Genomic DNA, 15,589 nt, shown 5'->3' with positions numbered 1-15,589 from the left:
AAAGTAGAATGGTGGTTGGCAGGGATGGGGGTAGGGAGGAACAGGGAGTTGTTCAGTGGGTACAGAGTTTCAGTCTGGGAAGACGTTCTGAAGATGGGGGGTGGTGATGGTTGCAAACACAGTGAATGTACTCAATGCTGCTGAATCGTACACTTAAAAACTGGTGAAAATGATGGCCAGGCACGGTGGCTCACACCTGTAATCCCAGCACTTTGGGAGGCCAAGGTGGGTGGATCACAAGGTCAGGAGTTCGAGACCAGCAGAGCCAAGATAGTGAAACCCCATCTCTACTAAAAATACAAAAATTAGCCAGGTGCGGTGGCTCACACCTGTAATCCCAGCACTTTGGGAGGCCGAGGTGAGTGGATCACAAGATCAGGAGTTCGAGACCAGCAGGGCCAAGATAGTGAAACCCCATCTCTACTAAAAATACAAAAATTAGCCAGGTGAGGTGGCAGGTGCCTGTACTACTCGGGAGGCTGAGGAGGGAGAATCGCTTGAACCTGGAAGGCAGAGCTTGCAGTGAACTGAGATCGTGCCACTGCTCTGTAGCCTGGGTGACAGAGCAAGACTCCATCTCAAAAAAAAAAAAAAAAAAAAAAATATATATATATATATATATATATATATATATATATATATATATATATATAAAACTTGTGAAAATGGAAAATTTTATTTTCTGTGTATTTTATCATGGTAAAAAAAACAATGGCACCCTCAATGAAAAGTTACTTTTCTTGAGCAAAATATTGGGATGTTTCGGGCCATCAGAAATTGTTTTGAGAAGCAACTCGTGTTTTCTGATGTGTTGATACTGATGGAAGCATTGCTTTAGAACACCATTTCAATAGCTGTGTTTGGTTAACAAAGTCATGTGACAGTAGATTTAAATAAACTCGGCATTTATAAAATGAAGGGAAGTAAGAGTCATGGAGGCTTTCTGTGACAATGCATTTATCACAAACATCACACAGAGCAAGGCAATACATTTACAAAATGGGATAGTGTCGGGCATGTCCAACAGCCATGAAAATAGATAAATATGGATGTCTTACAGGCATCCTCGTGTTGATGCCGTAGTTATTGTCTTGAGAAAATCCCATTTGTATAGAATAAGTGTTCTATAATGAGGCACTATAAGAAAGTTGTAACTTGACAAGTTTTTTGTTACATGAAGACTGAAAACAGGTCAGAAGATAACTGTAAAACTGAATCACTTTTTTTCCTGCTAGAGTTCGTAGAAAATTGACTTCTAGGTTTTATTCACAGCACCAATGGCTTACTAATTGGAAAGGAGGTGATAGTGGCTTGGAAGTTGTTCTCTGTTGTGGCGGTAAGCCAGAACATTTGGTTTTCTAGTTAGAATTTGGAATTGTTAGCTTAGAAGAATCCTAATCGTCTTTTTGTCATTGCTAAATTTCTCAAATGTGTTAATGACTTGACTCCAGTTAGACACGATGATTTAAGAATTGTGGGGTTTGTTGTTGTTGTTGTTGTTGTTGTTTTGTTTGGTTTTTTGAGACAGAGTCTCACTCTGTCGCCCAGGCTGGAGTGCAGTGGCGCGATCTCGGGTTGCTGCAACCTCCACCTCTGGGTTCAAGTGATTCTCCTGCCTCAGCCTCCCGAAGTAGCTGGGATTACAGGCACGCGCCACCACGCCCAGCTAATTTTTGTATTTTTAGTAGAGATGGGGTTTCACCGTGTTGGCCAGGCTGATCTCGAACTCCTGAACTCAGGTGATCCACCCGCCTCGGCCTCCCAAAGTGTTGGGATTACAGGCATGAGCCACGGCACTCAGGCAGACAGATGATTTAAGAATTGTAACTGAGACATACGTTGTTTCGTATTTTTAAAGTTAAACGTTTAGTCTGAAATAGCTGTCTTTGTTGTTGTTAAGAGATAGAGTCTTGCTCTGTCACCCAGGCTGGAAGGCAGTGGTGCTGTCATGGCTCACTGCAGCCTCGAGCTCCTGGGCTCACAGGATCCTCTTGCCTTAGCATCTCGAGTAGCTGGAACTACAGGCACGCACCACCACACCCAGCTATTTTTAAAAATGTTTTTTGTTGTGACATGGTCTTGCTGTATTGCCCAGGCTGGTCTTGAACTTCTGACCTCAAGCAACCCTCCTGTCTTGGCCTCCAAAAACGCTAGGATTTCAGGTGTAAGCCACCTCATCTGGCCTGAAATAGCTGTGTTTAGGTGTTTATACCTCTATTAGAAAGTAAATTACTTGATAACTTTTAATGAAGCATGATAATATTACCATAGCTTGCAGGTAGTGGTGTTTGTAGTAACAAAGGGAACTAACCTATCAAGTCAAGTAATTAATTGAATTAGAAGTTGTGTTAATGGAAGAGTTACCTCCCAGAGGTTGGATTCCCCACACACAGTGTGAGAAGGGAGCCCGTGGGCTTCCTGGGCCAAGGTTTTGCTGCATGTGGGGATCACAGGAGAAGGCCAAGGCGCTGTGCAAACCCCGGCTTCACTCCCTCCTGGCTTTCAACCCTGCAGTCACCTAACCTTTCTGAATGTCAGTATAGTTAGTCTCTGAGGGGATTAGGGATAATAACTGGCTGTTGGCGATAATCTTTATATAACATCATGTACAACTTCTAGTTGGATTAAAATACTGTACCTGTGAAGACTGGAGAAATGAGGCCCTCTTATAGTAAGGGTGAGAAGTAATCTATGAGGATGGTGGAACTGGCCTTGCTTACGTTGCCGCCTAGAGAAGAGTGTGCCTGTCCTCAGGGCAGACGATGGGATTCACTGTCCCCTCCCAGGAAGTGTCACCCCAACGATTTCATAGAGCTGCCACTTCTTCACAGGCCATGGGCCAGATGCCTGTCCTTCCACCCCATCTTTGAAGGTCTCTTTTTAAGAAACAGCTGGGTTGACCAGAAGGACCGGGACTGATAGTCTGCCTAGGGACGCATGGAGTGGCGCGGGAGGCTGGCTGAGCCCCACAGCAGGAAATGATGGAAATCTTAGCTTCTTGGGACCCCTGTTGATTGGATGGGTGGGAGAAAGAGTCAGTGGGTGCACAAAAATCCCTTGTCAACCCTGTGTGGCAGCTGGCCTGGGTGAAGGTTGCCTGCCCTGGGGATTGGGTCTGTTCCTCTTGCTCTGCGCCTGGGAACATGTGGGAATCAACGCCGGACACCTGCTGAATCCTGCCATTAGCAAGCCCTGGCTCTGGATGAGTCTCCTTCGTGTGTGGAAAAGCAAACTGAGAAAATGTACCAAGGAGTCCATGGAAAAAGTACTACCCCATTAAAGAAAGGGAATGATTTCCTGAAGTCAGAGGAGATGTGTTCTGCTGAAAGTGAACATGAGTACAATCCAGAAAAAACGTTTGTGTTAAAGCATGTGTTATCCTCAGCAGAGAATCCTCCCTTTTCATATAAAAATGTACCATTAGCTATGATTGTTTGACATTATGGTGCTGGAGAAGTTGGGTCAACTGAGGATCCAGAGGAGGCATGACCTGACTTTGGCTCATCTCAAGTGCATCGTTCCTGGGTCACCTCCAAGTCCAGGGCAGGGATTGGAAGCCCCCAAATTGGGACGAGGGGCAGGGTGACTTTGAGAAGAGCTGAAGGGGTTGGGTAGAGGGCTTGGTGGGCTCAGGATTGCTTTCCTTCTCTACTGTGCCTGAGGCTCCATGATGGTTAATTTTCTGTGTCAGCTTGCCTGGGCTAGGGGTGCTGGTAAAACATTATTCCTGGTTGTGTCTGTGAGGGTGTTTCAGGAGGAGATAAGCTTTCGAATGAGCAGACTGAGGAAAGAAGATCTGCCCTTGCCAGTGTGGGCATGCATCCTCCAGTGTGGGCATGCATCCTCCAGTGTGGGCATGCATCCTCCCGTCTGTGGAGGTCCGGATAGATCAGAAAGGCACAGGAAGGGCAAATTTGCTGTCTCTACTTGAGTTGGGACATTCATTGTCTCCTGCCCTCAGACATCAGTGCTGCTGGTTCTTGGGCCTTTGGACCCTGTCCTCAGGCCTTTAGACTCACACTGACTGACATGCTAGCTTTCCTGGGTCTTCCTCTTGCAGAGAGCAGGTCATACGACTTCTCAGCTTCTGTAATTGTGTGAGGCAATTCCTATAATGCATTTCCTCTGATAGATGTGTCCTGTCAGTTTTGTTTCTGTGGAGAGACCTGACTAATACAGGCTCCAGCTCCTTGCCAGGCCTGGGCTCTGTGGGCTGAGACAGCTGGTGCTCTTGGTTCAGGTGTGAGGAAGCTGCGCCTCATCCTGCAGGCTATGGGTGGTAGGTTCCCACTGGCCTGCAGTGTTCTTGTATGGAGTTTGGGGTTCGTGTGGTCCTTGATGGAGGCCAGCAGAATCAGACTGCAAATCTGGAAGCCAAGGAGCAGCAGAAGTTTCATTTCTCTTGAGTATGTCTCTCCCGTGTGACACTTTCGACTGTTTTGGGGCACACTTAGCAGCTTCATGCCGATGGGGAAGCGAGAGGCCTCCACTGCTGGTTAGGAGGCCCTCATTAACACAGCCAAAGGAACAGGCAGTATAACTGGGCCCCGGCAGCAGGTGCCAGCGCTGGCAGGACAGGCCCTATCCGAGGCTCAGGGCTGCTGTGACTGCAGCTGAGCCTCTGCCCCAAGTGCCTGTCTCTCGTGATGCCCCTTTCCAGCAGGCACCAGGCCTGCTCTCCTGCACAGTGCAGCCCCTTGCCACCATGGGAGGCTCTGCAGGGGACACGGAAGACGTGGCTGTCCTGAGAGCCGTGGATGGTTCCTTAGACCAGGACCGTGCTCATGCTTGTGTTTTCATTTCTAAACGTTGAGGCTCAAAGCTGATATTCAGTACAATTTGAAAATAAGCAAAGATGTCATTTCCTTAGCTGGCCCATGCCTGCTCTGCACCAAGTGACAACGGGGGGCAGGGACGTTCCGACTGGATGTGCGAGAGGGCTGGGGTCCGGCTGGCCTCTCAGGCATCTTCCCCTGGGAACCATGCCAGCTTCTGTGCTTCCTTTCCTTTGGGAAGTCGCGCTCCTTTTTGAGAGTTCTAGGGAAGGCAGTTCCTTCTGCTGGAGCCGCTTGGGAATGTTGCGAATGTCACAGAACCGTGTCAAGAACACGGGGCCCTGTGAAGGTACACAACCTGTAGTTTCTTACTTTCATTACCTAAAAACACACATCATTTGCTCATTTCTTTTGAAGACCAGACCTAACATTGAAGATCTTCCATCAGATTGGCCCCTATGCCTTCATCAGCCTCACTGCATAGTGTACCTGTTTAGACTTTTTACGCTAACCAAGTAACTGATGAGTCCGCATGAATTACGTGTTCCAGCCTCCTGCCTTTGCACACACCCCTCTTTGCTGATCTTGTTCCTCAGGATCTGAAAACTTTCCTCCAAGTAGCCGTCCATGATTGACCTGTGGGGCTTCTAAACACTCCTTCCATTCTGTGTTATTTGTGTTATATTAATTTGTGTTCTTCTTGGTTTATACATATTTTCTCCAGGGTTTTGTAGGTGGCACTGTCTCCCCTCTGAGGCTGTGAACATCTGGGAGGGGTCACTGTCTTCCCACATGCTCCTTGCACCTTACCAACCCCTTCACAGGGCCTAGTGCCCTGCTCAGAATGAGCTTGTGGAATTTGGCAGCTGACTGACTTAGAAAGTTAGGGCAGGTTTTGTTTCTGTTTCAGACAAAAAATAGCCTTGAGGTCACCCCCACCCCTTTGGTGACTGTGACTGTGTCTGTGTCTTGATTCCTGTTGCTGCTCTCCCTCTCCTCCTGCATCTGCCCCAGCAACTTCACTACCCCTCCTCTTCCATGCACTCAGATTAGTGAGCATTTCTGCTGCCATGCCTCAGTGGAAAGAACATGCAGTATTATCCTGACAAAATGAAAACAAACCAGCTGTATGGTATTGGGTCAAGATTGACTATTAATACTATACCAATAGAAATGATCACTAGAAATGATATCCCCAGATTCTCTACATCAGCAGTCCCCAGCCTTTTGGGCACCAGGGACTGGTTTCATGGAAGACACTTTTTCCATGGATGGGGAGGGGGTGGGGATGGTTTCAGGATGATTCAAGCACATTACATTTATTGTACACTTTATTTCTGTTATTATTACATTGTAATGTATAATGAAATAATTATGCAAGTCACTGTAATGTAGAATCAGTGGGAGCCCTGAGCTTGTTTTCCTGCAACTAGACAGTTTCATCTGGGAATGATGGGAGACAGTGACAGATCATCAGGCATTAGATTTTCATAAGGAGCCACAACCTAGATCCCTTACATGCACAGTTTACAATACGGTTCATGCGCCTATAAGAATCTGATGCTGCTGCTGATCTGACAGGAGGCAAAGCTCAGGTGGTGACACAGGCAATGGGGAGCAGCTGTAAATACAGATGAAGCTTCGCTCACTTGCCCACTGCTCACCTCCTGCAGTGTGGCCTGGTTCCTAACAGACCATGGACTAACACTGGTCTGTGGCCTGGGGGTTGGGAGCCCCTGCTCTGGATTCTAATATATGAAAGCAAGATGTTGCAGTTTTATGGAGAAGGGAGAACTGGCTGTGTGGCAAAACATTGTTTGGTCCTCACCTAATATCATATACAAAAATAAGTTTCCTGTGGATTAGTTAAAAAGTAAAAGCATAAATATACTGTTAAGAAATATGTATGACCATGTAACTGATCCCAAGACAATAATAGTAGTAGTAATGGCAGCTGTATCAGGTATCAAATGGTGTGTGACAAACTATTCCAGAGCGTGGTGGCTTCTACCAGCAACCACTTACTCAGTGGGTGATTTGGATTGGAAATGCAGGCTGGGCTTGGGTGGGTGGCTGTCTTCTCTGGGCTCATTCATGGTCGGTCGTGCGTTGATGGCCTCACATGGTTAGGATGGCTGTCTGTAAGCTGGGGTGGGCAGGGGTGATGGGCTGCATGGTTAGGTTGGCTGCCTGTAACCTGGGATGGGCAGGGGTGATGGGCTGCATGGTTAGGATGGCTGTCTGTAACCTGGGATGGGCAGGGGTGATGGGCTGCATGGTTAGGATGGCTGCCTGTAACCTGGGATGGGCAGGGGTGATGGGCCACATAGTTAGGATGGCAGTTGTATCAGGTATCAAATGCCGTGTAACAAGCTATTCCAGTACATAGTGGCTTCCACCAGCAACCACGTACTCAGTGGGTGATTTGGGTTGGAAATGCAGGCTGGGCTTGGCTAGGTGGCTGTCTTTGCTGGGCTCACTCATGGTCATGTGTTGATGGCCTGTAAGCTGGGATGGGCCGGGGTGATGCGCCACATGGTTAGGATGGTTGCCTGTAAGCTGGGGTGGGCAGGAGTGATGGGCTGCATAGTTAGGATGGCTGTCTGCAAGCTGGGTGAGCAGGGCTGATGGGCCTTGTGGTCTCATCCCCCAGCAGGCTGGGCTTCTTCACAAGGAGGGAGCAGGGTTTCAGGAGTTGCAAGAGGCAGGCTTCTGTGTGTAGGCGACTTCACGTTTGCCACAGCTCTATTGGTCAGAGCAGATCACACAGTCACTGAGCTACCCTAGGTGGAGAAGGATTTCCTCTTTCCATGGGAGGACTGTCAACGTGTTAGGCCTTTTTTGTGTGATCTACCACAGCCACTGTTCTAAGTGCTTTACATGTATAATGCATTAGTAATCTCCTGCTGCATAGCAAATCACTCTTAAACGTAGCAGTTTACAGCAGCGAATGTGTATTACTTCCCAGTTCTGTGGGCCAGGAATCTTGGCCCAGCTTTGCAGGTTGCCTCTGGCTGAGGATCTCACAAAGTGTTGGCTGGAGCTGCGTCATCTCCGGGGACTACTGGGGAGTATCTGCCTCCAAGCTCACTCCATGGCTGTTCGCAGGCCCTGGTCCCTGCTGGCTGGACCTGCGGGGGTTACATGTGAATGCCGTTATAGGAGGTAGGGGGCATTGGGGCCATCTCTGAGGCTGGGCGCCACATAGTAACTATATGGATTAAGTGCACTCTCATTATCCTGCACTTTCAATCAAGGAAATTGAGGCAAAGAGAGGGTCACTGAGGTAGTGAGTGGGGGAGCTGAGTCTGGATCCCAGGCTGAAGGACCATGACACTCTACTTGCAATGGAAATCATAATAAGGGGAAAGAGTGATACAATTGACCACACATCCATTAGCATCCTGTGTGTGTCAAACACCATCAACAGAATTGGCAAATCAGGACATACGCTGTCCATCTGCCAATCCATCCCTATTATACTAAAAGCAGTCATAAATCAATAGGAAAACATTAACATCAAATGGAACAAGTCTGCAGTGGACTCCAGTTGGCAAGTCACTGAAGAAAAATAAAAGGCAAATAGAAAAGTACCAAACCTCACAAGTAATCAGAGAAATGCAAATTTAAAAAATTCATTTTTGTTTTTGGGTCCACCAAACTGGTGGAGTCTTATAAATATTTATTCTCAGTACAGGTGAGTGCTGGAGGATAAATACTCTCATACTTCAGTGGAGGAAATGTCAAGTGATGGAACCTTCTGGAAAACAAATGTTTGTGATCTTTGACTCAATCATCCTCTTTCTAAGGGTTTATATTAAAATTGGAGACGGCAATAAAATTTATGTGTAAAGAGACTCACTGAAGCTTTACTTATCAGAGCTAAAAATTGGATGCAGCTTGAATATCTTAACAATAGCAGGGTGGCTATACTATGCCATTCCCAGATTCTATGGCCATTAAAACCATGCTTTCAAAGAATATTCAACAGCCTGGAGAAGGTCTCTTGTTATTTTAAATGAACACAGCAAGATTCCTGCTGTACAGTAGGATTCCAATTTTGTATAATGTACATGTACAAAAAAAAAAAAAAGCCTGATTGCAAATACATCAAAATATTAGCAGTGGTTATTTCCTGGTGGTGATATATGTTATTTCTTTTCTTCTTTTCTGTGTGTTCTCCACTTCCTTCCTTGAGGATGTATTATTGACATAATTGGACAAGAAATCAACAGGAAGCATGCAGTCCAGCCCAGGGCGCACTGGCCAGTGGGGGTGTCTGTGCTCTGTATTTACTGGGGCAAAGCCAGCGGGGTCCTCCCCAGGCCTTCTGTGCAGACCCCTGTGATGATTTCTGGTCAGCAGTAGATATTTATTGTATTTTAATATCAGGGCCAAAAGCTACAGCTCACTTTTCGGTTAAGTAAATGTGTGCTTTTCACTCCTGGGTTACTACATCTGCTTGTGAGGCCCAGTCCTCCTCCCCTCCGCCACTTCCAGGACATGGCTGTGAAATTGTCCTGTCGTGCCTTGCAGCACCGTGACCACTACACCATAGTAACAGTGCTACCGTCCTCTGAGGTTTACGTGCAGATTCTTAAGGAGTTACCACATTCTCTCCCCTTGCACTGGCGTGTTCAGTGAAGGCCGGTGACTGTGGTGTGGCATTGGCAGGCCACTAAACAGCCGGGAAATTTCTGATCTCCGTTTTTATTGTGATGGAAGGCTATGTGTGGTCAGTTGCCTCGAGGTGATTTCAGAAAGGGCAGGAAGCAGGGAGGCATTTCCTTTTATGTTTGCTCATTACTTGGCTCTGCCTCCTCCAGTGTAATTTCCTCTCGGCCTCTCTCAGCTTTTCCATTCATTTCTGCCCGCTTGTCCTGCGTCCCCTGCCGCTCAGCCGCCTGACCAGGTCTCCCGAGGCCTTCTTTCTCTTCCTTCTGCCCCTCCGCTGGGATATGGCTGCTCCTCTCCACCACCCCCCACCCTCTGCTTTTGGGTTTTGCTTTAAGTGTTACGTTGAGACACCAGTTAAATATATTTCTCCAAATATGAGAAATGCATTCCGTATTTTAAAGATGAGAGAGCTCCCAGTAGCAGAAAAGACGTGGATTTGGGCAGCATGCTTGCAGAAGCGTCTCTGGAGCCTGGAGCACAGACTCACACCTGCCCTGCGACGCTGAAGGATTCCCATCTGTTCTTCTTAAGAACGTGCACTTAGGACTCAGAGGCAGGTAGGACTGTGACTGTGGTGGGGTGTAATTGTCTCTGATAGGCAGATACTACTGCGAAAACAGAAGCAGATGAAACAGCAAAGCAGCCCATGTTCTGCTTATTCGCCACGTCACATTGGTTGAGCCACATTCCACACCACGTGGCATGAGGGCCTCCTTCCCGGTGTTTCAGTGGCTTCTGGGAGCTGACGGGGGTCAAGGGCTATGGGTTCCCTTCTCTGGTTACTGCTTGCCCCAAATCCCTGCTCTCTCAGGATTCCCAATATCCACTTCCTCTCTTGCCTGCTCCGGGATGGGGAATGGGAGATGGGGGTGGGTGAGGGGCTGTCAGTACCAGGTGTGAGTGCTGCTGAGAAAGCAGACTGCTGTGGCTGACACTCTAGGCCACTAGTCATTCGTGCCTGAGTGTCAATAAAGCGTGTGTTAAACATTTCTGGGTTTGGCTTAGGGAAATAATTGAGAGTCGTCTACATAGAAAAGTGTATAAAACACGGCTTAGAAAAAACACGCATTTTAAAGGGGTAAAAGTTAACAATATAAACAGTAGGCATTTGATAGTCTAGAAGACTTCTTTCAGGAAAAAGGTTTTAAACCCTTTAGTGAAAACAGGTTTACTTAACTGAAAAGTGAACTGTAGCTTTTGGCCCTGATATTAAAGTGCAGTAAATATCTACTGCTGAGCAAGATTCTTCATAGAGGTCTGCACAGAAGGCCTGGGGAGGATCCGCTCGCTTTGCCCCCAGCGTTGCCTCCAAGCCAGGCTTGCCAGTGAACAGGACTTTCAGCGGGTGGGGCCCCTCAGGTCACTGGGATGGGCAGGACAGTGGCTGTGGTAGCAGTGGTGGCCCCTCGAGGGAGCCCTGCAAGATTCCAGTGGGGAGGCGGCTTCGCTGCCTGCAGTCTTAGTTCCTCACTGATAGTGAGGACCCTCCCATGGTGGGCAGAGGGGAGCTGCTGGGCTATTCTTGAACCATCCTTCCATGCATTTCAGTCTTGCCCCCAGTCTTCCACAGCTGCCCTGACCTCTGCCTGCCCTCTGTGTCCCTGTACGGACTTGCCTGACTTGTGACCGGCTCCTCTCAGCCCTTCACAGCCCCGACATGAGCTGTCTGTGACAGTGGTCTGGGAGTGCCTTTTCTCTTTGGGGTCTGTGTGCTGTGTCTGCAGATGCTCAGCTGAGCCACCTGCCGGCCTGGTCCTGCAGACTCCTGTGGGAGAGGCGAGAAGGGGTGGGGAAGGATGTGGAGAAGTCCAGAGTACCTAACAGGTGAGGGCAGGCCAGAGATGTGGAGGGAGGGCGCTGCCCCCCCCATCATCAGCGAAGGGCCAGGGAGGACCTGGCCACTCTTTCCAGACCCCATGGGGATTGGTGGGGGGCCACCAGAGGCTCAGTGGGAACCACTGCAGGGAGTGGGCAGTTACTCTTATTTGTTTGGAGCTGTTAACACTTCTTTTTATTTTTTAACCTTTATTTTAGGTTCAGGGGTACAAGTGCAGGTTTGTTATATAGGTAAATTCATGACTTGGGGGTTTGGTGTACAGATTATTTCCTCACCTGAGTACTAAGCATAGTACCCAACAGTTTTTTTTTTTCCCCTGAATCTCTCTGCCCTCCCACCCTCTTCTCTCAAGTAAGCCCCGCAGTCTGCTGTTCCCCTCTTTCTGTCCATGTGTTCTCATTGTTTAGCTCCCCCTTGTAAGTGAGAACATGCAGTATTTGGTTTTCTGTTCCTGCATTAATTTGCTAAGGATAATGGCTATCTATGTTCCTGCAAAGGACATGATCTCATTCTTTTTAATGGCTGAATCGTATTCCATGATGTATATGTACCACATTTTCTTTATCCAGTCTACTATTGATGGACATTTAGATTGGTTCAATGTCTTTGCTACTGTGAATAGTGTTGCAGAGAACATACGCGTGCATGTGTCTTTATGATAGAATGATTTATATTCCTTTGGGTTTATCCTCAGTACTAGGATTACTGGGCTGAATGGTAGTTTTGTTTTTAGCTCTTTGAGGAATTGCCACACTGCTTTCCACAATGAATGAATTAATTTACACCCCCACCAGCAAAGCCAGCAATGGGGAAAGGACTCTCTATTCAATAAATGGTGCTGGGATAGCTGGCTAACCATAGGCAGAAGACTGAAACTGGCCCCTCCCCTTCACCCAATACAAAAATCAACTGAAGATGGATTAAGGACTAAAATGTAAAAACCCAAAACTATAAAAACGCTGGAAGATAACCCAGGAAATACCATTTTGGACATGGAAACTGGCAAAGATTTCATGACAACACCACCGAAAGCAAAAATTGACAAATGGTGCATAATTAGGGAGCTTCTGCACAGAAAAGAAACTATCAATAGAGAAAACAGGCAGCCTACAGGATGGGAGAAAGTATTTGCAAACTATACATCTGACAGAGGTCTAATATTCAGAATCTACAAGGAACTTAAACAAATGCACAAGCAAAAAACTAAGAAACTCATTAAAAAGTGGGCAAAGGACATGAACAGACACTTTTCCAAAGACTTACATGCGGTTAACAAGCCTATGAAAAAATGCTCAATATCACTTATCATTAGAGAAATGCAAATCAAAACCACAATGAAATACCATATCACACCGGTCAGAATGGCTATTACTAAAAAGTCAAAACAGCAGGTACCGGTGAGTTTGCAGAGCAAAGGGACTGCTTAAACACTTCTTAATACAAATAAATATTAGAATATTCCCAATTTCACCATAATGTGAACGTGTAGTTAAAAGATAGAGAATTATAGTACTCTCCAAAATGTTCATGTAGTAAAACCATGAAGTGGACCTTTGAGGATGAGAAAAATAATTAAAGTCTTGAGTCTTAAGCTACCACGTTGTTCTGGTAACAAGTTTGGCATAACTTTTATTGTAACAAACTTGTTTTCTTCTTTACTATTAAAGTTTTTGTCATGTTCATCTTACTCTGCTTATTCTTATGTGCTTCAGAGTGGTTCTTTTTTTTTTTTTTTTTTTTTTTTTTTGAGATGGAGTCTCGCTCTGCCGCCCAGGCTGGAGTGCAGTGGCCGGATCTCAGCTCACTGCAAGCTCCGCCTCCCGGGTTCCCACCATTCTCCTGCCTCAGCCTCCCCAGTAGCTGGGACTACAGGCGCCCGCCACCTCGCCCGGCTAGTTTTTTGTATTTTTTAGTAGAGACGGGGTTTCACCATGTTAGCCAGGATGGTCTCGATCTCCCGACCTCGTGATCCGCCCGTCTCGGCCTCCCAAAGTGCTGGGATTACAGGCTTGAGCCACCGCGCCCGGCCCAGAGTGGTTCTTTAGTGTGACTAACATGTTGGTTATTTATTCTGCTGAGGTTTTTGTCCTATAAAGGACGTAAAGGGTGATCATTCACATTCTGAAAGCAGAGAAGGGTAAGTATTTGTGCCTGCACTTCACCTACCAAGCTCCTTCTTCTTCCTGTCCCTGTCTTTCTATCCAGTCAGTGATCAAGCCTTCATCTTCCGCCTGCCCGGCCCTCCCCAAGCTGACCCCGTCAGCACCATGGCCAGCACCTCGGCGCAAACACATCACTTCATGGAGGTCGTCCGTCCCTGGTTGCTGCTTTCTCTGAGCGTCTCCTAGTTTGGATGTCACACTTGCCTTCAGATGTCTCTTCATGCTGCCCTGCCTCCTTTGAGTTTGGCAGCTTCACAGAGACCCCTCTGTTTTCATTAGGTCAGTTTCCCAGATTAAGGGAAAAGCTAAGTCTGGCAATTAAGCTTTTAATGTCCACTACTCTTTCTTTCTCATTCAGCCCATTCTTCGGTGATGGCAACATTCTCTCTTAACTCTTTTGAGCCATTTCATGTAGATGCAGTAACAGTGTTTGTTTTATGGAAGGAGGTGCTCCACCCCAGGCTGGAGACCTTCAGGCCAGGGGTTGGGCAGAGACCCCTGGGTGGAGCTGCAGGAGAAACGTGTTCTTGGAATTGGGCTCCTAGACCATCAGATCTCTGCAAGACCCAGATTTCATTTGTGTCTTTCATACTTTCAGATTAATTTTTCAAAACTAATTTAAAATACTACAAGATACTCAGAAAACAGGATGGAAAGAGCTGGATTAAATTTGATTCACCTGGTTGAGCACTCTAGTTTCCATCTCTACTGATGTCATGTGATATTTATCATATGGAAGAGTTTTCAAAAGCTCTTGCATGTGAACTGTATTATTATCAATTTGAAAAAATTAGCCTCTGCATTATTGGTTCGTCTCGATTTGTTCTTGGAACAAACCTTGTGGTCGGTTGATGGTTTCTCTGCCTCACAGTAAGTACCACACTTAGTTTCATAGGTCAGTGTCAACATTCAGTACTAGGACACTGTAGGAAACAGTCGCTTACATGCACGTCAGGGACAGTACAGAGAGGGCTTTTTGACCTGGGCTTGATTTTAAGCAGCAGGCAGTCAGAGCTGTCCTGGGTACCCATCCTGACGTTCTGGAAGTAGGTGAATTCCATGTTACGAAGATACTTATATGAGGACGGAATGTTTGAGAGATAGCTGCCCGGGAGGTTCTTGAAGGTCAGTGGTGTGTCTTCGTTTTGAATCCGCAGAATCCCATCATTCACGAAGTGCTGGAGCCCACTGAGGCTCCCTCCCCGAGGTGCTGTTTTAGGAGGGCTTGTGTCAGCGGAGAATGGTGACCCACCATGCTACCAGGTGACCATCTTGAGAAACAAGTATCTGAGGGCTCAGATACTTCCACTCTAGATGCCAGTTGCAAGTCCCAGGTGGTGACCTGTACCTCTGACTGATGGTCTATAAATTGGGGTTCTCACAACTTCCTTCTCCAGGAGTGGGATGGCTGGCATGGCTCAAGAACTCAGGGAAACAATTTTGCTTACATTTATCCAATTATTATAAAGAATATTACAAAGGATACAGATGAACGGCCAGATGGAGAAAAGGCACAGGGTAACCTCTTATATGTGGAAAGAGGTGTGGAGCTTTCTGTGGGCGCCACCTTCCAGGAACCTCCATGTGCTCAGCAACTGGAAGCTCTCCAAACTCAGTTATTTTAGGTTTTTCTGGAGGCATCATTGCATAGCGTGATTGATTACATCATTGGTTGTTGGCTGATCAACTCAACCTTTGGCCCCTCTTCCCTTCCCTAAGGTGGTGGTGGGATTGTGGGCCTGAAAGTTCCAACAGTCTAATCACAGGATTGGTTCACTTGGCAACCAGCCCCCATCCTGAGGCTGTCCAGAAGCCCGTCACTACCACCCATCTTATTAGTACACAAAAAGACACAACACCTTGGAGATTGCAAGTGTTAGGAGCTGCCTGCCAGGAAATAAGAAGAGCAGATATATATTTCTTCTTGTAAATCCTAGTATCTCAGCACTAATTCCATTCATGAGGGCTCCACCATCATCACCAAATCACCTCCAAAAGCCTCACCTTCTAATACAGTCACATTGGGGGTTAGGATTTCAACAGAGGAATTTTGGGGGGCCCCAAACATTTAGACCATAGCAGTTGGGCACATTGCCACCCCAACACATCTGCTCTTCCATGAGGAGGCGAGGGGTCAG

At 47.0% G+C, this 15,589-nt stretch overlaps 1 protein-coding gene across 5 annotated transcripts in view; it reads left to right on the top strand.

Annotated features, from left to right (window-relative positions):
• ENTREP2 (endosomal transmembrane epsin interactor 2) overlaps positions 1 to 15,589 on the top strand; it is a 466,535-nt gene that overhangs the window by 147,694 nt on the left and 303,252 nt on the right. Inside the window, exon 1 of one of the 5 annotated variants that reach the window (XM_011768656.3) lies at positions 9,306 to 10,009. The exons of the other annotated variants lie outside the window; for them this stretch is intronic. The gene's annotated coding sequence lies outside the window, so the exon portion shown is untranslated. Of the gene's footprint in view, positions 1 to 9,305; positions 10,010 to 15,589 lie in introns of those variants that run through there. 5 annotated transcript variants of the gene reach the window in all.

Source organism: Macaca nemestrina, chromosome 7 (assembly GCF_043159975.1).
Source record: "Macaca nemestrina isolate mMacNem1 chromosome 7, mMacNem.hap1, whole genome shotgun sequence".
NCBI lineage: Eukaryota > Metazoa > Chordata > Mammalia > Primates > Cercopithecidae > Macaca > Macaca nemestrina.
This window is presented reverse-complemented; position numbering and strand designations above follow the sequence as displayed.